Source organism: Protopterus annectens, chromosome 8.part0 (assembly GCF_019279795.1).
Source record: "Protopterus annectens isolate FY-2018-M chromosome 8.part0, PAN1.0, whole genome shotgun sequence".
Lineage (NCBI taxonomy): Eukaryota > Metazoa > Chordata > Ceratodontiformes > Protopteridae > Protopterus > Protopterus annectens.
Window position 1 is genome coordinate 289879489 of NC_056741.1, and position 23679 is coordinate 289903167.

Here is a 23679-nt window from a genome sequence, read left to right on the forward strand (position 1 = left end):
TTCATGTATTTATGTGTATTTTTTGCCAGTGCTGGTTTAGTAGGTCTATGTGAGGCTGGAGGTGTGGTGCAAGTGTTAAGCTTCTCCTCATGACTGTCTGTTCCAGTCTTGGGTGGAGAGACCTTAGCCTCCAGTTTGGCTGTATAATTGCATCTCTCGCATATGTCAGTGTTTTGTGGTAGGAGGAGAGGGCTGTCTGTGTACATGAGGCAGTTGTAACATTGCCTCAGGATACCCAGATTCACCAGCTGGACTGGAGAGTGCACCTGAAGTTGCCCTTTGGTCATGCCTGAATAGTAGGGTGGGCTGCTTAGTCACTTGGTTGGTGAGAGGTGGATAAAGAGCCTTGCCCTACTGGGCAGTCAAGTGTCGGGGTATATTAGTGCTTGCTATTAGGTCTGAGCAAGTGCTGGACTGTAGGATGCTTTTTGAGTGCTTAGGTTGAGAGTTAGACTAGTTTCAAGTGAAAAACTAAAGAGGAGACTTAGTGGAGCCGGGAATAATTTAACCCTAGCTAACCGGTGCTGCCCGGCGCACAAAACCGTGCAAATGCGTTTTTTTAAACTACTAACTTCTGGGCTGGAACCACTCCTCCAGGAACAGATGGCTGCTCAAAGTTCACCTCTGTCACAGGTGAACAGAGAAACTTCCCTCTATCCAAGTAAGATATGGGTAACTCAGAAACTTGTAACACAGCCCTGAATTCAGCACTAGCCTGAAAACTGGACTATACTAGCTTAGAAAGATGGGAAACAAGAATTTTTTTTTTTGAAAAGATAAGGCAAAAACAGTAAAAAGTACACTTAAAACAGCTTTAAATGACTATAAGCGATCAGAAAAGGCTATTGCACTTTAGTGTGTAGCCTACAACAGTTAAACAATTTATTTAAACAAAAAACAACTTTTTAAAAGTGCAGGCAGTCAAATAAGTACAATATGTGAAAAAAAACAAGCTTTTAAATCACAATAAGTGCTGGAAAAATCAGCGTTTTAGGCGGAAAACAGTCAAGTACAGCAAGAAATTACAGAAAACTGATATTCAATCACTCCAAAGTTTCTCTTTTAAGCTAGAAGACTTGTATGAGTTTAAGGCTTTCTAGTGCTTTCCAGTAGGTTAGTTACAGGAAAGATGGGAAACAAGGGCAGATGTGGTCTTTTAAACCAGAAAGTTGAAAGAGATGAACAACTTCCCGAATGATCAATAAACTACAATTCCTGGGCCAAGAACCACTCCTCTTGTGGTAGACAGGCTACCTAGTACTCACCACTCCCACTGATAAGCTAGAAGGCTTCACTCCAACACAAAGGCTTGGAGGACTCAGAAGCTTACAAACCGTCCTGGATACAGCAAATCTGTACCTAGACTAGACTAGTTACAGGAAAGGTGGGGATCAAGTGCAAACACGGCCTTTAAAATCAAAAAGTTGAGAGAGATGGAAAAAAACTGCCCAAACGGCCAATAAACTACAATTTCTGGGACAGAACCACTCCTCTTGTGGTAGATAGACTACCTAGTGTTTACCACTCTCACTGATAAGCTAGAAGGCTTCCCTCCAGCACAGAAAGGCTTGCGGGGCTCAGAGGCTTACCAACAGTCCTGGATACAGCAACTCTGTATCTGGACTAGGCTAGTAATAGGAAAGGTGGGAAACAAGCACAAGTGCGGCTTTTAAACCAGAAAGTTGCAAGAGATGGGAAAAAACTGCCCAAATGGCCAGTAGCTACAATTTCTGGGCCAGGAACCACTCCTCTTGTGGTAGATAGGCTACCTAATGCTTGCCACTCCCACTGATAAGCTAAAAGGCTTCCCTCCAACACAGAAAGGCTTGGGGGGCTCAGAAGCTTACAAAGAGTCCTGGATACAGGAAATCTGTACCTAGACTAGACTAGTTACAGGAAAGGTGGGGAACAAGCGCAAATGCAGGCTTTTAAGCCAGCAAGTTGAAAGAGATGTAAAACTGCCTAAACGGCCAATAAAGTACAATTTATGGGCCAAAACCCACTCTTCCCATGGTAGATAGGCTACCTGATGCTTGCCACTCCCACTGATAAGCTAGAAGGTTTCCCTCCAACACAGAAAGGATTTGGGGGGCTCAGAAGCTTACAAAGAGTCCTGGATACAGCAAATCTGTACCTGGACTAGAATAGTAACAGGAAAGGCAAGAAACAAGCACAAACACAGGCTTTTGAATCAGAAGGTTGAAAGAGATGGAAGAGCTTCCCAAACGGCCAATAAACTATCATTTCTGGACAGGAAACCTCTCCTCCTGTGGTAGATAGGCTACCTAGTGCTTACCACTCCCACTGATAATCTAGAAGGCTTTCCTCCAACACAGAAAGGCTTGGGGGGCACAGGAGCTTACAAATAGTCCTGGATACAGCAAGTCTGTATCTGAACTAGATAAGTTACAGGAAAGGCAGGAAACAAGCTAGGATTTTTTTTTTACAGAAAAGCAGCTAAAACAGCAGTAAATACAATTCAAATGCAGTGCAGGCTAGTGCACATGTATCAGTATTACAATTCAAATGCAGTGCAGGCTAGTACACGTATATCAATATTGCAGCAAATACAGTTTAATTAAATGCAATTAAATTAACAAATGACTAAAAAACAAGTGCAGAAGACATTAAATTAGAAGGCTACTAACAAGCAGTAATAAATGCAGAGTAAGAACAACTGAACAGCAACTAAGAGAGTTACAGTAAGAGCAGCTGAATATATATATATATATATATATATATATATATATATATATATATATATATATATATTTATTTATTTATTTTTTTTTTTTTTTTTTTTTGAGGGAGGGAACACAGCAGGATTAAGAGGCTACAGGGGTTGTCCTTCTCAAATGCTCTCTTTGTACACAGGAGGAGTGCCTGAAATCAGAATATGATCTTGGTTATTTTATTATATATAGAGAAAAAAAAAGAAAGAGAGTTCCCTTTGGGATATCCTCCACTCAAAAGTTGTTACATATAAAATATCTATATAAATACATAGATATTTCCCAAAAAGGTATTTCTTACTTTTACTTTATACAGCAGTTCTGGTCCTTGAAAAAAACTGGAATTCTGTCCTGCTGTTTGTTTCTTGCCTTTGAATTCTATATTTAGCCTTGCATAGGTTAGGGGCTTATTTGTCATAAAATGTATTGCTTATACAAACCTTTATATTGCATTTTGTATCTGGTAAAGCTTTTGTTTGGGCAGGAACTATGGCATTACATGTAGTGCTTTCTGAACACTGTGACAAATTTCCTAACATTTTATACTTCAGACTAGTTCTTACTTCATTCAAAGACAGGATTTTACATTATGGCAAGTACATTGTTTGAATATGTGTCTTTTATGCTCACACTGTGACAATTTACACTATGACACTATGGCAACTTACATTTTTCTATGTTGGTTTAAATTTTCTTCTAAGGGACTTGTACATATTATTGGTTTACCATTTCTGTTTTAGGTGAAATGCTCTGCTTGTATGCACATTGTGGTAACTTACCTGCCATTTACCCATGTCAGGCTACTTGTACTCCTGAAGGGTTTGGACATAGTTTTATGTACTGCTTGTGTTCATACTATGACAACTTACCTGCCATTTTGTCTCAGCATTATTTACATTATATGTGTGGGTGTCGGAATTTTTAATGTACTGCATGCGCATTTATGGGTTATGTATGTTTAGTGTGCACATGTTGATAACATATCAGCAGTTTCAGCCTAATTTCTATTTTTTGGACTTTCTAATGGGATTTTAACGCATTTCTTGTGCATTATAGGGTATGTGTGTTGAGTGTGCATCTGGTCATGATTTACTGGCCATTTCCTTTCTGTGAGGTTGAAGTGTTTGCATGTAGTGTTCTGGCATGAATTAATGATTCGCTTATGTTTTTATGGGGCATATGCTGCTTGTGTCCACCTAATGACAATTTACATGCCCTTTCTTACTGTCAATCTAAATTTACTTAAATGGGATTCTGATAGGATTTAATATACTGTTTGTACATCGGGGTATATTAGTGCTTGCTATTAGGTCTGAGCAAGTGCTGGACTGTAGGATGCTTTTTGAGTGCTTAGGTTGAGAGTTAGACTAGTTTCAAGTGAAAAACTGAAGAGGAGACTTAGTGAAGCCGGGAATAATTTAACCCTAGCTAACCGGTGCCGCCCAGCGCACAAAACCGTGCAAATGCGTTTTTTTAAACTACTAACTTCTGGGCTGGAACCACTCCTCCAGGAACAGATGTCTGCTCAAAGTTCACCTCTGTCACAGGTGAACAGAGAAACTTCCCTCTAGCCAAGTAAGGTATGGGTAACTCAGAAACTTGTAACACAGCCCTGAATTCAGCACTAGCCTAAAAACTGGACTATACTAGCTTAGAAATACGGGAAACAAGAATTTTTTTTTTGAAAAGATAAGGCAAAAACAGTAAAAAGTACACTTAAAACAGCTTTAAATGACTACAAGCAATCAGAAAAGGCTATTGCACTTTAGTGTGTAGCCTACAACAGTTAAACAATTTATTTAAACAAAAAACAACTTTTTAAAAGTGCAGGCAGTCAAATAAGTACAATATGTGAAAAAAAAACAAGCTTTTAAATCACAATAAGTGCTGGAAAAATCAGCGTTTTAGAAGGAAAACAGTCAAGTACAGCAAGAAATTACAGAAAACTGATAATCACTCCAAAGTCTCTCTTTTAAGCTAGAAGACTTGTATCAGTTTAAGGCTTTCTAGTGCTTTCCAGTAGGTTAGTTACAGGAAAGATGGGAAACAAGCGCAGATGTGGTCTTTTAAACCAGAAGGTTGAAAGAGATGGACAACTTCCCGAATGATCAATAAACTACAATTCCTGGGCCAAGAACCACTCCTCTTGTGGTAGACAGGCTACCAAGTACTTACCACTCCCACTGATAAGCTAAAAGGCTGCACTCCAACACAAAGGCTTGGGGGGGCGCAGAAGCTTACAAACCATCCTGGATACAGCAAATCTGTACCTGGACTAGACTAGTTACAGGAAAGGTGCGGATCAAGCGCAAACACGGGCTTTAAAACCAGAAAGTTGAGAGAGATGGAAAACAACTGCCCAAACGGCCAATAAACTACAATTTCTGGGACAGAACCATTCCTCTTGTGGTAGATAGACTACCTAGTGTTTACCACTCTCACTGATAAGCTAGAAGGCTTCCCTCCAGCACAGAAAGGCTTGCGGGGCTCAGAGGCTTACCAACAGTCCTGGATACAGCAACTCTGTATCTGGACTAGGCTAGTAACAGGAAAGGTGGGAAACAAGCGCAAGTGCGGCTTTTAAACCAGAAAGTTGCAAGAGATGGGAAAAAACTGCCCAAATGGCCAGTAGCTACAATTTCTGGGCCAGGAACCACTCCTCTTGTGGTAGATAGGCTACCTAATGCTTGCCACTCCCACTGATAAGCTAGAAGGCTTCCCTCCAACACAGAAAGACTTGGGGGGCTCAGAAGCTTACAAAGAGTCCTGGATACAGCAAATCTGTACCTGGACTAGACTAGTAACAGGAAAGGCAAGAAACAAGCACAAACACAGGCTTTTGAATCAAAAGGTTGAAAGAGATGGAAGAGCTTCCCAAACGGCCAATAAACTATCATTTCTAGACAGGAAACCTCTCCTCCTGTGGTAGATAGGCTACCTAGTGCTTACCACTCCCACTGATAATCTAGAAGGCTTTCCTCCAACACAGAAAGGCTTGGGGGGCACAGGAGCTTACAAATAGTCCTGGATACAGCAAGTCTGTATCTGAACTAGATAAGTTACAGGAAAGGCAGGAAACAAGCTAGGATTTTTTTTTTTTTTTTTTACAGGAAAGCAGCTAAAACAGCAGTAAATACAATTTAAATGCAGTGCAGGCTAGCACACGTGTATCAGTATTACAATTCAAATGCAGTGCAGGCTAGCACACGTATATCAATATTACGGCAAATACAGTTTAATTAAATGCAATTAAATTAACAAATGACTAAAAAACAAGTGCAGAAGGCATTAAATTAGAAGGCTACTAACAAGCAGTAATAAATGCAGAGTAAGAACAACTGAACAGATAGCACGCAGAACAGCAACTAAGAGAGTTACAGTAAGAGAAGCTGAATATATATATATATATATATATATATATATATATTTTTTTTTTTTTTTTGAGGGAGGGAACACAGCAGGATTAAGAGGCTACAGGGGTTGTCCTTCTCAAATGCTCTCTTTGTACACAGGAGGAGTGCCTGAAATCAGAATATGATCTTGGTTATTTTATTATATATAGAAAAAAAAGAGAAAGAGAGTTCCCTTTGGGATACCCTCCACTCAAAAGTTGTTACATATAAAATATCTACATAAATACATAGATATTTCCCAAAAAGGTATTTCTTACTTTTATTTTATACAGCAGTTCTGGTCCTTGAAAAAAACTGGAATTCTGTCCTGCTGTTTGTTTCTTGCCTTTGAATTCTGTATTTAGCCTTGCATAGGTTAGGGGCTTATTTGTCATAAAATGTATTGCTTATACAAACCTTTCTATTGCATTTTGTATCTGGAAAGCTTTTGTTTGGGCAGGAACTATGGCATTACATGTAGTGCTTTATGAACACTGTGACAAATTACCTAACATTTTATCCTTCAGACTAGTTCTTACTTCATTCAAAGACAGGATTTTACATTATGGCAAGTACATTGTTTGAATATGTGTGTTTTATGCTCACACTGTGACAATTTATACTATGACACTATGGCAACTTACATTTTTCTATAGGTTCATAGGTTCGTACTAGGCTATCTGCCCTAGGGCAATTATAAGCCTAGCCCGATTTTGTTTGGCTTACGCCACCCCTTGATTTGAGTATACTGTGCCCTTTTTAAGGTTTAGTTTGCTGTGCCTCTGTCTAATAGTGACACGGAAGTAATCCCCGGGACAAACCTATGATCCCCCATCCACTCATCAAGATTCTTCTTGAAGAGATTCAGTGAGGTGCTCTGCCGAACATGAATTGGAATTCTGTTCCAGAGCGAAGGGAGCCTCTGGGTTATGAATCTGTCCCTCCAGCAAGTTCTATTTATTTCAGTGCTGAGGTTCAAGTCCCTCGAGCGTGTGGCTCTAAGGAATTTAGATTTACTGAGGTGGAGCATGTCCATTAATTCTAGATTGGACATAGCTTTATATGTCAGGCATAGATCGCCTCGAAGGAGGCGGTATGCAACTGAGTAGAGCTGGAGTTTTTTTAACCGAGCAGCATATGGCATCTGTTTGAGTCCCTTGATCCTCTTGGTGAGGTACTTTTGGGGTCTTTCTAATTGCTGCAGGTGTCGGGTAAGGTACATCCCAAAAGGGGCATTGTATTCTATGATGGGCCTGATGAGGGATGAATAAAGGGGCACGATTACTTCTCTTGACCTAGATGTGAATCCTTTCATGATGAGGTGGGCTATGTAAAAGGTCTTTCTAACCACTTTGGCAATGTGGTTGTCAAAGGAGAGATTGCTATCAACTTGGGTCCCCAGATCCCTAATTACTTTCTCTGTACTTAATGGGTTACCGCCTATGTGGTAATTTGTGGGCACATTGTTTTTGCCAAACGGTATGACTATACACTTTTTGGCATTTAGCTTTAGACCATGGCTCTGGCACCAGTTATCCGTCTCTGTGAGAACTTTTTGAAGGATGTTTGTGTCAGCTGGAGAGCTGATTATGGCGCCTAGTTTGCAGTAGTCTGCGAACTTGGTGAGCCATAGTCCTCCCACGTTGGCCTGTACCTCAGAAAAGTATATACCAAACAAGAGCGGTCCCAGGACAGAACCTTGTGGGACGCCACTTGTGACCGGTTTTGAGTCTGACATGGCTCCAGCAACTCTCACTCTGTGGGTTCTGTCTTTGAGCCAGTTTGCGACCCATCTTGTGACATAGGGGTTTATATTTAAGCTGGATAGCTTATCTATGATGCCCGAGTGGGGTATTGTGTCAAATGCCTTTGCTAGGTCCAGATAGGCTGTGTGGACTACCTTCCCTTCATCCATGGCTTTGGTGACTGTTTTGAAGAAGTCAACCAGGTTCAAAAGGCAGGATCTGCACTTGACGAAGCCGAACTGGGTAGGATCTAGTGTCTGTAGGTCCCCAATGTCTTTGTTTATGAGCTCCATGATGATCCTCTCCATAGCCTTGCAGACTAAGCTAGTCAGGCTTATGGGGCGATAGTTTCCAGGGTCCATAGAGGCTCTACCTTTGTAGAGTGGGACCACTGTTGCTGTACGCCATTCTGTGGGCACATATCCTGTAGTGAGGCTGAGATTGTACAGCTGTTTTATTTGAGGAATTAGTTCTTCTTGGAGTTCATGTAGGACGCAACTCGGGAAGCCATTTGGTCCCATGGAAGCAGTGTTTTTTGCTTTGGAGAGGGCAGCCTTCACCTGAGCATCAGAGATGTTTGGGAGGCAGCCCTCTGCCGGGATAGATACTTGCTCATTTTTTGGGGGGTGGAGAAGTTTGCACTGAACCTGTCTGCCAGGATATTGGCGATGTCTGTGGGTTCAGTGTATTTTTTGTCATTTAGAATCAACTCAGAACAAGTCTGGGAGTTGCATCCCAGGTTCCTAACATAACTGAAAAAAGCCTTATGATTGTCTTTAGTGTCCTGAGCAATTTTTCTCTCGAAGCTGGCCTTGGAGGATTTTATGAGGGATTGTAATTTTTTGCTAGTACTGATCAGAGATGCCTTCCCTATTAGGGATTTTGCTCTATCATGTAGTATCTTCCTCCTTCTGTTGTACAGTTTATTTATGGCTGGGGTCCACCAGACTGGACACCTGCCTTTGGATGTTTGGGTTTTGGTTTTGTTTGGGATAGCATGATCCATGTATTCCTGGAGGTGTCCATAGAATGCATTTATATAGGATTCTGCAGTTTGGGCCGTAGTTTCCACTGGCCCTGGGGCCTTGAAGGATTCCACTTCGGTTTTGAGAAGTGAGAAGTTCGCTTTTGAGAAGTTTTTCACTGTGGTTTTCTGGGCTGGGGGTGGGGTCGGGATGTGGACATCCAGTGAAATTAATTTATGGTCTGATCTTACCAATGAGGGATATATTTCAGGTGTGGAGCATAGAGTCCCCATGCTGGTAATGATCAGGTCTAGTATGTTATCCCCTCTTGTGGGAGTGGTGACTAGTTGTTCCATAGCATTTGAGTTTATAATTTCCAGGAACCTTTGGGCTAAGGTGCTGGGGCTTGAGTAGTGCTCCCAGTCTATGTTTGGGTAGTTGAAGTCACCCAATATAATGGTGTTCGGAGAGATCTTCATGTTCTCCAATGTTTTCAGGAAAGCCGAGTGGGATTCCTGACTTTGAGAGGGTGGTCTGTAGGATGCTATAAACTGAAAAGCAGTCTTGCCCACTGTTAGTTGCACATGGATGGTCTCCAATACTTTGTGCAATGCCACTAACCTGGAGGTGTGGATATCCTTGATAAATATGGACACTCCCCCTCCTTTTGTGGTTCGGTCCAGGTTTTGGGGCCGAAAAGCATGATATGAGGTATAACCTGGTAGTGCTGGGGTGCTCTCTGGAGCCTTGAACCAGGTTTCTGTCACTGCACAGATATCGATGTTCTCCATACTGAGGAGAGCTTTGAGTGCGTGCATCTTGAGGTTAAGACTTCTGGCATTTAGTAGCATTACCCTTAGTTTCTTGTTTCTTGTGCTGTCTATGGAGGTGGGTTTGACTTTTGAGCCTTGCCTAAAAAAGGCACTATGGGGGTGGCAAGAGCCTTTGCCAATATCCGAAAGCCCAGTGGTGACAAGTGCAAACCGTCCCTAGCGAAGCAACGTGGCTTGTCAAGGCTGACAGACACTGGATCCCCTTAGAATGACACCAAAATTTTAGCCAATTGTTAAAATCGATCATTTTGTCTTTGTACTGTGGCATCATTCTAGGTGAGGGTAAGATGCTGCTCAAGGTCAGGGTCATACCGGCCTGGGCTACATGATCAGAGAGCTCCTCTATGTCTCTTTTCATGTAGTCCAGGGAGGTACGTCTCAGGTCATTCACACAAGCATGTACAATGACTGAGTCATATTTGTATTTGCTTTGGAGTGACCTGAGTGCTTGCGTTATGTGGCGGATCCTGGTGCCCGACAGGCAGCTCACTGTGACCTTCTCTTTATTCAGCCTGGTGAGCGGGACGTCAGTGTGTCTGACAATAGAGTCACCTATTACAAGAGTATCAGGTGTGTTATTCAGCCTTAAGGGCTGTGGCTGCTTGGCACACTGACTTTGTGGGCTATGTGTTGTGCGTGTTTTGTTTTGGGGTAGCGTTTGCTTGGATGTCTGCTTTGGAGGTCTCTGTTACTTAGGTAGATTTTTATTTAGAGCCTCCGAGTATGTTTTTCTGCATTTATGTGTTTGGTTCGCTGATGTGGTGTGACTATGTGATACTGGAGTTGTGTTGTGTGAGGTTACCTTCTCCTCCTGACTGGTTTCACCAGTTTTGAGATGAGAGAGCTCAGCCTCCAGTTTGGCTATATGGTTGCATCTCTCACATATATTTGAACCTGTTTGGAGGAGGAGAGGGTTGTCCGTGTACATGAGACAGTTGTAACATTGCCTCAAAATTCCCAGATTCACCAGCTGGACTGGAGAGAAAACCATTGACTGACCTTTGGACATGCTAGAGTAATATAAGGAAACTGAATTAAGATGGACCAATAGGGGACAAGGTAATCATAGAGAGTATAAGTGTAAGTAGTGCTTATGGTTTAAATTTGGCGCTATGTTGGTTTAAATTTTCTTCTAAGGAACTTGTACATATTATTGGTTTACCATTTCTGTTTGAGGTGAAATGCTCTGCTTCTATGCACATTGTGGTAACTTACCTGCCATTTACCCCTGTCTGGCTACTTGTACTCCTTAAGGGTTTGGACATAGTTTTATGTACTGCTTGTGTTCACACTATGACAACTTACCTGCCATTTTGTCTCAGCATTATTTACATTATATGTGTGGGTGTCGGAATTTTTAATGTACTGCATGCGCATTTATGGATTGTGTATGTTTAGTGTGCACATGTTGATAACATATCAGCAGTTTCAGCCTAATTTCTATTTTTTGGACTTTCTAATGGGATTTTAACGCATTGCTTGTGCATTATAGGGTATGTGTGTTGAGTGTGCATCTGGTCATGATTTACTGGCCATTTCCTTTCTGTAAGGTTGAAGTGTTTGCATGTAGTGTTCTGGCATGAATTAATGATTCGCTTATGTTTTTATGGGGCATATGCTGCTTGTGTCCACTCAATGACAACTTACATGCCCTTTTTTACTGTCAATCTAAATTTGCTTAAATGGGATTCTGATAGGGTTTAATATACTGTTTGTACATTTACTAGGCAGGAGCTATGAGTGTGCACAGGGCAATATCTTACCTGTACTTTATTTCTGTCAGACTGTTTGTTTGTGTCTTTCGGCTTTTCCTGGTTATGGCTCGCCACAGCGGAACTCCAGTCCGCTAATGACTGGTAGTTGATTTTTACGTGCCGAGTTACCAGCCCTGATGCACAACCTTCAAAGAAGGTACGCCCATTCATGCATGTCTCTATGCAGAAGACGCTGTAGCTGAGAAGCGAACTGGACAGCATCTTATTGTGAGGCGACAATGCTACTATTTCTGTCAGACTACTTTTTAAATTTAAAGAGTTGCTGACAGAATTTTGGTTTACTGCTTAGTCATAACAGCGTTTGGAGAATTTATCATCAGGGAAAAGAGTAAGTGTGGTGTTTATGCGAACTTTTGACAATGTACCTTCCACATCTACCACATCCTGTTTGGTCACAGCAAGGATATTTACCAAGAAAATATATGCTCCTCCTGGTCTGACTTCCAGAGTTCCTAGAAAGAAAACATTACTTACCGGAGATGCCTTGCTTTTATGTGGGATGAATCTGTGCCTTAGTTAATTGTCAGTTCACCTAGAAGCCAGGACTGCCAGGACTGAATCCTAATGCTTGAATCTTTCAGACAAAGATGTTACTACCAAGCCATCCTGCACTGTTCTACACAGGCCACCAAAAAGTGTGCCATGAAAATCACTGACTCCAAAGGAGAGGAAAGCAACTCACTGTTGGAATGATATTTCATTTTGGTTAGATCGAATGAGTGACTTATTAGGCTCCTCGGTGCAGCTTTACTGAGTGTGAGGTAATATGAAATTGTGACATTGTCCAATGAGGTACAAATGATTTGTCAGAGAAAGTGTTAAGATAAGTGAAGTTAATTTACTATTTACAATCAATGTGCAAAACATTGGAAAGTCTTAGACACATAGCGCTCATATGGGCATTCACTCAGATGGTGCCCATTGTGGTTATGTGAGAGTATACAGACTTAGCACTACTTATTAATTTATTTATTTAGTAATTTAGTCATTTATTTATTTATCCTAAAAGAAGATCCCCTTTCAGATGTGACATTGTTACAACATAAAAATACCGTAAATGAAACAGCAAGAAGGAGGAAATAAAACAAAGGGGCAATGTACACCAGTTGGATCAAGTCAAACATATATTGGCAGGAATTATGGTCTACATTAATCCATGTTTCAGGTGAAGTCAAAAGGAAAGCATAGCTCTTTGACAAAAAAAAGATAATTAGTAAGGTAGGAGCTATAACAGAGAATCTGATAAAAAAGAAAGGATTAAAGCAAGGAGCTGTAAATAAGCTGCTTCCTTAAATCCCAACTTTGATTCCCTTAGTATCCATTTACTTACTGCATTACTCTCTGCAAGTCAGTTAACCACAATATGTTCCCAGGCAGAGTCTGAAAAAGGTTAATGTTGCTCTACTATAGTCAACAAATTTATATTTATAAATAATTATCAAAGGCAAGGGCTTCTAATTCCATAGTAGTTAATACTATAATTCAACAGATACCTTGCTTTCCCAGTCACATACGATTGCTTCCTGTTGTGCCAACGGTACCTATTTCCATACTAGTCAACATTATAAATCAACACATGATTTACTTTCCTAGATATATGTGATTAGTTTCTGATGCCAGATTAAGGACAAGGTTTTGTACTTAATAATGCCAACTATACTACCATGCAGGTAAAACCTGAACTATTTATCAAATTATCTAACCATTTGCTGCACTGCCCATAGCCAGGCCAGCTTCCTGTTTTTGATGGGGCAGGAATTCCTTTGTATAATAAGGACTGGTTTGTATAATTGTGCTTCTATTTTCAGGTTTCCTTTGAAGAGGGGGTGATGCCTCACTACTGAACCAGTAAAAAGGAGCCTCAATCCTCACCACTGGCAACAGTGGGGGACACACACTGGGAGGATAACACGTACATACACACAGTATTTCCAGATGCAGCTCTCTGCATCAAGTGCAATTTCCCTTAAGAGCACTAGAGACCACAGTCAGTCTGGGGCTGGTTTCTCCCTCTTTCTCCAAATCCCAAATAAGACTCCCCACTGGCACAGTTATAGAGTTGAGATCTCAACTGAGTGGCCAAGCCAAGAACACCAGCACCCTCTCTGTCACATCAGTGATTCATGTCCCTGCCCAAGTAGCTGAGGCACACACTCTTTGAGGTTTGATTTACATACACACACACACACACACACACACACAGACACAGACAGACACACACACAGACACACACACACATACACACACACCTGGGAAAGGCTGGCACATGTTTACTAGCAATGCCCCCTTTTGCCCAGACTATAAGGTAGTTATCTCTGCCACCAGCCAACTCCTTATCAGCCACTTTAAGGCCCTTAACAAAGGGTGTCCAATCTTACTGTGTTATGTTACTATTAATACAAATGGTAGTTTGACCAAGAGCAAGGCTATTAGGATTGGTCTACACAGTGTCACCAAATACATATGCAAGTACTCTCAGAACTTAAATATCTCTAGACAGATCAGCCACAACGAAAGGTTTAAATATATTTAATAATAAATAAAAAAAAAACAAGACAATACTAACTATATATTCACAGTTACATCAGAGTTCAAAATAACAGGAAATATTTAGAACATTGCAGAACAGTCTCTAATAAGTAAAGAAAAATATCTAAACTGAGCTTTGCTATATTTCTGATTATATCTAAGAGAGTTATACTGTAACCTATGAACTTGCCTACTACAGAGCAAGGCAGATGTGGTGAATGGATCTCCTAGTTGTTGTCAGGTCCAAGACATAATACAGAATGCTGTGTCTCACTCAGAGACCTCTCAAATTAATATCTTAAATATTACTGCTGGGATAGCTTGCAGAATGACATCATTTCTTGTCATCTGACTTCTTGTCCCCAGATCTAAAACAGCCATTGATGGCAGCTGATAGCATTTAGCATCTACCTGTAAAAATACATAGACAAGGGCTTTTCCTCAGATCTTTGGCAGATGCTGGATTTCATAAAACAATAAAACACTTCCAAGACAATACAGAAAGCTTCTCAGCACAGACTCCAAGTCTCCAGCCTAGCCTATAAAGTAAATTAATTTCAGTTATTTTCCAAAAATGTACCTCCTTAACACAATACAGGTTATATTACAGGAGGTTAACCTCCTGTATCCCAGTTTCCACTGTTAAAATATATATATATATTTAAACAGCTACAATAGCAAATGTACATTTCTGTTCTATTCCAGTAGGGCATGCCGTGGTTACATTTTAAGCACAAGGACTTTAAAAATATATTTTCAACACATATGTCTGTACAAACCTAGTTTGATATATACATGACATACAGTTCTAATACATTTGTAACACAAGCATCTTATATGAATCATGTTAATATTCACAAATGACATATAATTATTTACAAAATTCTAAATAGCTGGGCTGGCATTATCTCCCTTTCACAGAGTGAAAGGTTGTTTGACTACACATATTATAGACAGTCCCCTTTCATTTTTATTTATTGTATTAAGATTGTTAACAGAGTAGTGGACTAATCCATTTTGGGTCCATTTCTGCCACAGCCCAGGAAATACTGAATGTACAAAACATGAATATAAAAAAGAAAAGAACAGTGTACAATGTTTTGTAAAGTAAGCTCAAGCTAAGTTATTTATAATGGCAGATTATATAACACAATCACAGTAGCTGAAACTGTTAAAATATAGATTTATTTACTTATTTTTTATTTATTTGCTTATGTTTATTGTGAAACTGTCTGGCAAATAAAATGCCCATTTTCAGTGAAGGCCCAGGGAAGAAAGCTCCAAAACAAGGATAAAAATACATTTTTGACAATTCAAAATAAAACTGTCAATGAACGCCATTTACTAAGTATTTCAAAGTGAAAGGGTAACAAACATTATTTAAAAAGCATTATCAGATTAAGGAAATATATGTTTTCAAGATATTGTGAGTAGAATCAAAAATACTATATTAATACACTTGTATAGTATCCATAGAGGGCAAACTTAGAATTACATACTTTAAACTGTAGATGGAGTACAGCTGCATAGTTTATTAGTTGTCATGTGATGTTTTATCGTAGATTTGAATTGTTGCTTATTATTACAAAGCCTGATGTGGTTTGAAAGTTTGATCCATGCCTCTGAGATGGTGACAAAGAATAGCAAGTCACTGTAGTAATTAGTAGATTTATTAGCAAGAATTAGTTTAAGTTCTAAAGATCGTGGTGTTCTGTTTGGTACATGCCATTGGAAGAGATTTGACAGTGAGGGTGTTTTAAATGGATGGTGAAGTATTTTTGTGAGCTGTGAGTAGCTGGGAGAGGGTGATATGTTGAGGAAGTTTAAGCTAGTTGAGGGTATTGAGCACCATGCAGTGATGGGATGTATTCAAACAGACAAATGTATTCGAGTTTAATGCCATTGTCAGAGAATAAAAAAAAGAGAAAAACATATCTACGAGAACTTTGTTTAATTAGAAAAACTGTAGGAGGGTCAGTAGGAGGTAATTATTTTGAAACTCTGTTTATATTGCAGCATGTTGCTTAAAGCAGAAACACGTGCACTGTGATTCAGAAAACTTATTTGCTTTGCAGTAAGAGATTTTTGCTGTATAAGTAGCCACCCACATGGTTTGTATGATTCAGAAACACACATACAACTAGCTGTGAATGCAGAGCAGCAGTGCTGGTCATGGCATATGCTAATGGTCATACAGTCAGATGGTTAAGAGCAACCATATTAAAATGAGGGCTGTCATGTATGCTAATGAGGCAAATTAAGATGGCAGATTAAGAAATGTATAAATGACACAATGAGAAGCCCTACCTCAGCATTAATGAACACAGTGAAATCTCCATGTTCATGCAATCAAATCAGAAAAAAGCTAGTTGTTGCCACAGCATTAGTCAACGTGTATCTGCAAGAAGCTCCTATTACACTGTGTGGCATGGCTGAGCACATCATCATCCTCAGAGATGCTTTGTCATTGCACATTATTTACATGTCATGGAACCCACAACTCTGACATATTGGACTAGTACAATATGGATAGGGAAACCATTCCAGACATTTTCCTGCCTCATCTGCAACCCTGTGGGAGATGTGGCTTAACTATCATAGTAGAAGCCAAGGTATGTGTGGCTTTATGTATTCTAGTTACAAGGACCGTTCAGTGTCCTGCTGGGGACATAGTGGGGGTATTTCAGGAATCTGCTTTGAGAATAATCAGTCAGTTTCTTAATGCTATTCTTTTAACATATGGGGAATGAATGTGGCTCTCATGCACCACAGAGTTGAGAGAGAGGGAGCACCATCCAGGAATTCTGTGATATAGCCCATTTCTTTGAGGTACTGGGCATCCGCACTGAAATGAAGGCCCCACCTGTGGAACTGTGAAGGAGGTACATGAACCACAAAGGGTGTCACTCATCAGCTGCCTAATAGTCTGTAATGCACAGGGTATCATCTACAATACGTCTGCAGGCAGCCTAGGTGGTTGTCATGAGTCCAACATATGGCATACCTGGGAATTGCACCATCAGTTTGAGAGAGGGTGACATCCCACAGGAGCATTTTGCTGATGATGCCAGTTATACTCTGGAACCTTGGCTGATGACACCTACCAGAAATCCGCAGAATGACTTAGATTAAGGGTACAACTATGCTAAATCACAAACAAGGTGCATTGGTGAGAATTTTTTTGGGCCACTGAAAGTATGCTTTTGCTGTCTGGATTCATCTGGTGGTGTCCCTGCAGTATGATCCTGTCATGTCTGCAAATATATCAGTATGTGTAACGTTATGCAATATCATACTTAGGATGTAGTTACAGCAGGGATGGCAGTTGCAGGAGGAGCAGCCCCCAGCACACCAGGTAGTAGAGGCTGAGCCACATGAGGAGTCAGCAGCAAGAGATGAACATGCGAGACAAAGATGGGTGCAGTATGCTGCAATGCTGGAAAAGACTTAGTGACTGGTATATAGCTTTAAATCATAATGAAGCAGATACACTACATAAAAAGTGATTCATGCAACCCAACACCAAGCTGTGCTAACCCATACATAGGCTGGACTCACTGCGCCACAATACATGGAGATTGCTCTGGAAAAGCTTTTGGATGGCACCTGATATACATCAGTTAAGCTTGAGAGGACATGGGACAATCAAGTTTGTGATTTAGTCTATGAAAACAGTCATGCATATGAGACGTACTCCCAGAGGTCATCTGACACACCCTGCATCAGTCTTGTTAATTTCTACATGGCCATGGTTACAACAATCTCTGCATTCATGATGGCCTTGCATGTATGCTGTTTTGCAACCATTGACACACCCTGCATCAGCCTTGCTAACTCCTTCATGGCCATGGTTGCACTACTCTGTGCCTTCATGATGGTCCTGCACATATGCTGAGTTGCAGCCACTGACACGTCAACTTCAGGGGTAACCATGTCTCCAATGAGCATCAGTAACTCCCATATACTCCCTCGCTCGAAAGGCCTGTGGTCAGATCCAGACACATATCCATTAGGGGGTACCACACTTCCTTGACTGCTAGTGTCCCTAGTAACCTGTTCTCTCTGTGTAGTTTATGTCTCCTTGGTGTCCACAGGCACAACGGTTGTGTCTGTAGTCTGTGTAGTGGATCCAGTGGCCAGATTCTTTGTCTCAAATCCACATACTGCACTCCCTATCCATACCAGCTCATCCCCACCAGAGGTAGCAGATCCTGCAACATCAGGGCATGGAAATTCAACAGTGCTGGTGCCAGATAAAGAATCACTTGTGAAAACAGTACAATACCCTGTATAAATATGACCCAACACCATAACCATATCTCAAAGCCTGATACAGAAATAGCAGCGTTTTGAAAACAAACAGTTAAATACTGCAGCTTATGCAGATGATCATGCAGGTGTAATCCCCAATGTTCCTGTATAACCCAAATCAAACAGCTATAATAAGTTTTCTAGGGAGTAATGGTGCAAGAGGTATCACGTCTATTGTTACACATGAAGACATCTCTGGTCAATACTGCTGATGCATGATGAAGCTCTGTGCCAAAATCTAGAACTACACTGTGGGAACATGTAAAGTTGTCACTGCCTCTAAGAGAGGCCAGAAACTCCTCCATCTCTGTCTGAGATGGCCTGACTGATGCCCCCACCAAACATTAAACTGTGTTACCATACCAAGTAGACAACTGTTTTTCTGCAGCATAAGTAATGTCAGTGGCACCACATATTAAGACATTGCCTTTTGGATTGCATGTGCCTATGACTCTGTGTTAAGTTCTCCCTATTTTATTTATTTATTTTTTTTTTTTTCAAATATTGAATTATCACTTGTGACAAAGGCAATCTTATATTAATATGAAAGCAATCAAGCCATATTAACAAGTTCACATTTACAAACATGATACATTACTTATATTGTTCTACACCACATAATCAAAGCAACTTTACATAAATTGCTAAATTCCTGCCTTTTCCTAAACCCATTCCTTCTCCAGAACATTTTTCTGTATGTACTGCTCCCACAATTTCCATTTTATCCTATGCAATGCACTCCTACCCTTTCCTAAAGATTCTACTTCCTGTTCTTTTATCTCTGTTACAATATTCACTGCTACAGGTATACTTGGTTTAGACATTGGTTTCCATTTTCTAGTAATTGCTTTTTTGACAGCACCTAGAAGTAAACTTAACAAGGCCTTACCAGGTCTACAAAATTCAGATTCTGCCTCTCAGCTCAAAAAAAAAAACAATTTCCTTAGTTACACTCATTGCTCAACCAGTATTTCTGACAGAATGCTGTGTGGGGAATTTTTAAAGTCTGCCAGCTGATTACACTCTGAGAACATATGCCCCTGGGTACTTCTTTCTTCCCCATTATACCTCCAACATTTGCCATCTACCTGAGGAAAAATTATTTGGAGTCTGCTCAGAGTATAAAAGTATCTATTGAAATACATGCAGGCAGAAGTCCTAAATCTTCTAGGTTTTGTTATTCAAGTTTTTGTCTTGGGTGTCCATAGTGCCACCACTGGTAACCTGGAGTGGGTGCTCGTTGTAATTTTGAGTAAAACACATACTATGTCACATGGGAAAATACATAAAAGCAGCACTTTTTTCATTGTATGTGTGCATTTCTCTCCCCCACAATCTTTCTTAATGCACTTTGTATTGTATACATTCACAACTTGTAATAGTAGCCTGCCACAGTATGCTTTATCTGGTCCTATCAAGTCTGTGCTATGTTCCAGTGGTAGTAGCATGACTCTCTGATGCTGCTATTGTGTGCTTTCCTACATGCTTCAGTGGACTTGTACAAGGAGTTCCACATGTTAAAGGATTTACCTTTAGATTACGAGTACAGATGGCTGCTAGACTGATTCACCCCATATTAATATATTGTGCCATTACCTAGTATTTTTAGATGTTATTTGTTGTTTTGAGTATACTATCTGTTACATTATCATAGAAAAGATATATGAGCTGCATTTCTTCATTGTATCCCTACTTATCTCTCCTCTGCCCTCTTTCTTGCTATCCTTTGTATATTTTGTTTATTATTTTTTTCTCTCCATTTATTTAAAAATTATATATCGCAGCATTTAGGACTGCAACCATTGCTCCAGCAAGACCTGTCAGCCCCCCCCCCATGTGGTGCCACCACCATCCACAACATCTGTGGGCCAGGTTGCCATGTTCACCTCAATGCCTGTAATATCAGATACAACAGATATTTCACCAACCCTCCAGTTGCAGTGGAATATGAGATGACAGCTTCATTACCATCCAACAGCTGACTGACATCATGGAGTAGCTGGTTGTCCAGAGGCCAGATGGCCTGTATCTGCCATCTAGAAAACCTCTTCCTGCGACTCATGGAGTCGATCCCTGCCCCACAGTGATTCCTCTGTCTAAGCCATAGCCCAGTGGTGATGGAGCCCAGGGTGGCAAGTAAGCTCTCACTGTGTCTCAGCTGGAATGGATCACAGCTGCTCAACCTCACCTTATCCCCCATATTTGTGTTACCATCACCTTTGTGTCCATGAGTACTTCTATTCATTGTCCAAACATCCCAATACCCACTGTCAGTCCTCTGTTTGTCTGTCTCTGTTTTCATTGTACTTCCCTCTCTCTCATTATGTCCGCAGCTACTCTGTCAGTCTTGTCTGTCATATGTGTTGTTTGTGTGCCCCTGTTACCTACCCTAACCCTCCCTCCTTTTACTTCACTTACGACCTTCTCCCACTTATATATAGTATATAATGTTTGCAAATGTGAACCTATTAATATGGCTTGATTGCTTTTATATAAATGTAAGATTGCCTATGGTAACCATTTGGAGGGCCCTTTAATGTGTTATACCAGTTCTGCCTCATCTCTGTTAAAACTGGACAGTGTTTTGGTCATACTAAGTTAATATGACTGGCAGGTAAATTCTGGTCCTTATTTGTTATCTGTAACATAATTCTTTTTTGCTTTACCCCCAACTTTGCATCTGACAGTTGACAAACTGGGCACCTGATCCACAGAAATATTTTCCTCCACCTTCCCCATCTCCTCCCTGCTCATTTCTCAGGTTTTCATGTTATGTTGTACTCTCTGCTTTTTTATCACTTTCTTTGTTCCCATTTCCATCTTTTAATGTGTTTAAAAAATAGATGAGCACAGCCATATTATGGCCATTTTGCATATCCACATGACTTCTGTTTCTTGCCACTACTTTGCACATATGATTACGCAGAGCTTCTTGGATTGACGCACATTCACAGTCTTTCCTCATCTTTTCCTGCAGCTGCACTTCAGTAGCAAATCCCGTTCCCACGGATGTTGCTACAGCCATAAGTGGGATATTAAGCCCACCTTCTCACACTGTTTTCTCTTCCTTTTCAATGTTAATGAGCTTCGAGTCTTGTCACACAAACAAGGTAAACAGAGGTGGGCTGGACATGACTGCACCCATCTTTTTGAATCTCAGACATGGTTTCCTTTTGTTGGTATTGTAGTAGTTGTAGTTTTTTTTTTTTCTTTTGTTAAATGACAGTTTATAATGTTGTTAAGAAGTGCATCCCAAAGATTGCACAAACAAAAGGGTGCATCTCCGAGTTGGTGCTAACCTCAGTCTCACTCTGTTTACGACCTGTATGTTGGGAAATAATATGTTTTTGATACTTAGGTGCATTCCCTATTAAGACAGATCACAGCAGGCCAAAACAATTATTTCAGAAGAATAGGAATCCTTAAACTTCTCTTGTTTTTTTGTTGTTGTATGTGACTAAGTAATGGTAGACTCTGTGCTTACCTCTTCTGTATTTACTTGGTTTTGTCCAGATATAGCTCTGCTACAGCTACAGTGCATCCTCCTGTCATTTTTACTGTTAACACCATGCTTCTTTTTAATTGTTTGACATTTTCCCAATCTGCTCAGTGCCTAATCCATGTCTAATTAGCTGTACAGCTCTTCATCCAACAGACCCCTCGAAAATTAGCACTATATAGATATATAGCATTTGTTTATGAAATTCAGCCTATAGTTAATACAGTGCTGTTGAGAGGCTGGTAAACAATATCTTCTGTAAATATTTAAGTGAGAATACTGAATTCTGAAATCAGTGGTGGCTAGAAGATTAACACCAGCCATGTATTAACCTTCTCATATTATTTGAGCAATAACAGAGTGTTTAAGTGGGTGAGCAAAATAGGAGGATCACCAACTATCATAAATTTAAAAAATGGGTAACCCTAGCTATCAGAAGTATTGTTTACTCCAAGCAGATGAGAAATTGCTCTGTGAAAGAATCATAATAGCAAGCTAATCTCTCTAAAGATTGTTGCATGGTTTGTTTTAGGGTTTTAGCATTAGCGTGATTGTTTTAGGATTAGAGTTGTAGAGTTAGGATTACAGTTAAAGAGTTTGGGTGCTACTGTTTGACATTTAAAGGTAGGGTTAGAGATTTAAGGTTAAGGTTATGGTTTTAGGGTCAGGATTTAGGGTTCTTGTGTGAGCTGGTAGGCAGTTGCACTACAAAAAAAGGTTGAAAATGTATTTCTTTTTTTTAACTCAAAAGATTTTTATTTTCTGATAATAAGACAATGAATAATACATACAACTATTAATTGACAAACACAGAATGAAAATGTTTAACTATATACAGTATGTGCAATGGGCTGAAAGGAAAAAAGAAGAGAGCTTGAAAAATTTGCATTTCTCAAAAAATGAATAAACAATATAAAGTTGACTTTCAGTTATTCATTGTAGAGAGATAGAATCCATTTGCAAAGTGTCAGTAACATAACTTTTTTCAACGGGTTGTTCAGGTTTGGGATGAATTCTGTATTCTTTGACTTTAGTCTCTTTAAGCGCAATTTCTTTCAAAAAGGATAAGAAGTCTTCGATGAGTGGAGGAGAAACTGAATTCCATTTACTCGTAATACTATTTCTGGCAATCGCAAGTATTGTCCATAGGAAAAATGTATTTCTGATTTTACTAGGCAGATATAACTTTCGGATTTAACTAGGTAGATGTTACTCATTTATCTCTTTCTGAAAAAAAACTTAGGCAAACATATTATGCTGATTAATAGGAGCAACCATCACCGATAGCAATAGTTGTGCGGCATGATTAGCAGGAAGTCACCTAAGAATGTAATAATGGCTCTGATTTCCATGTTATTGTCATTAATGACTGAAGTTCAAAATAAAAATCAAATGAAGTTGGATTTGAAAAAAAAAAACAAAGTTAAGTTGGATTTGAAATCTTGATTTTCCATGGGACTGCAAATCCAGCAACATCCCTGTAAACCTTACTTCATATAATTAGTTCCACCGTTCCTACACCATAAAAAGGTGCATTTCTCTGCAGTGATCTCAATTACAAAGAGAATGTTTTTACACTCGGCCATTGTCACATGTCAGGTCAGTGCATACCACATGAGCTGTCTCCTGATTCAAACTGATTCAGAAGCATAAACATTCATTTTATTACAAAAGAAATGTTAAGACTAATGTGCTGGAGTTTAAATACCTTAAAAATAATTATTTTCAATGCATCTCAAAAAACACAATTATAGAGAAAAGGTTGGAGATGAATATAGTTAAATGATTATTTATTTGAAACTTAATTATGACTAAATTTCTGATGTCAAATATTAATTTTTAAACAGTTGTTTAAATTAAAACTATCTTGTTTCCTCATGCAACTTTTTTTTTTTTTT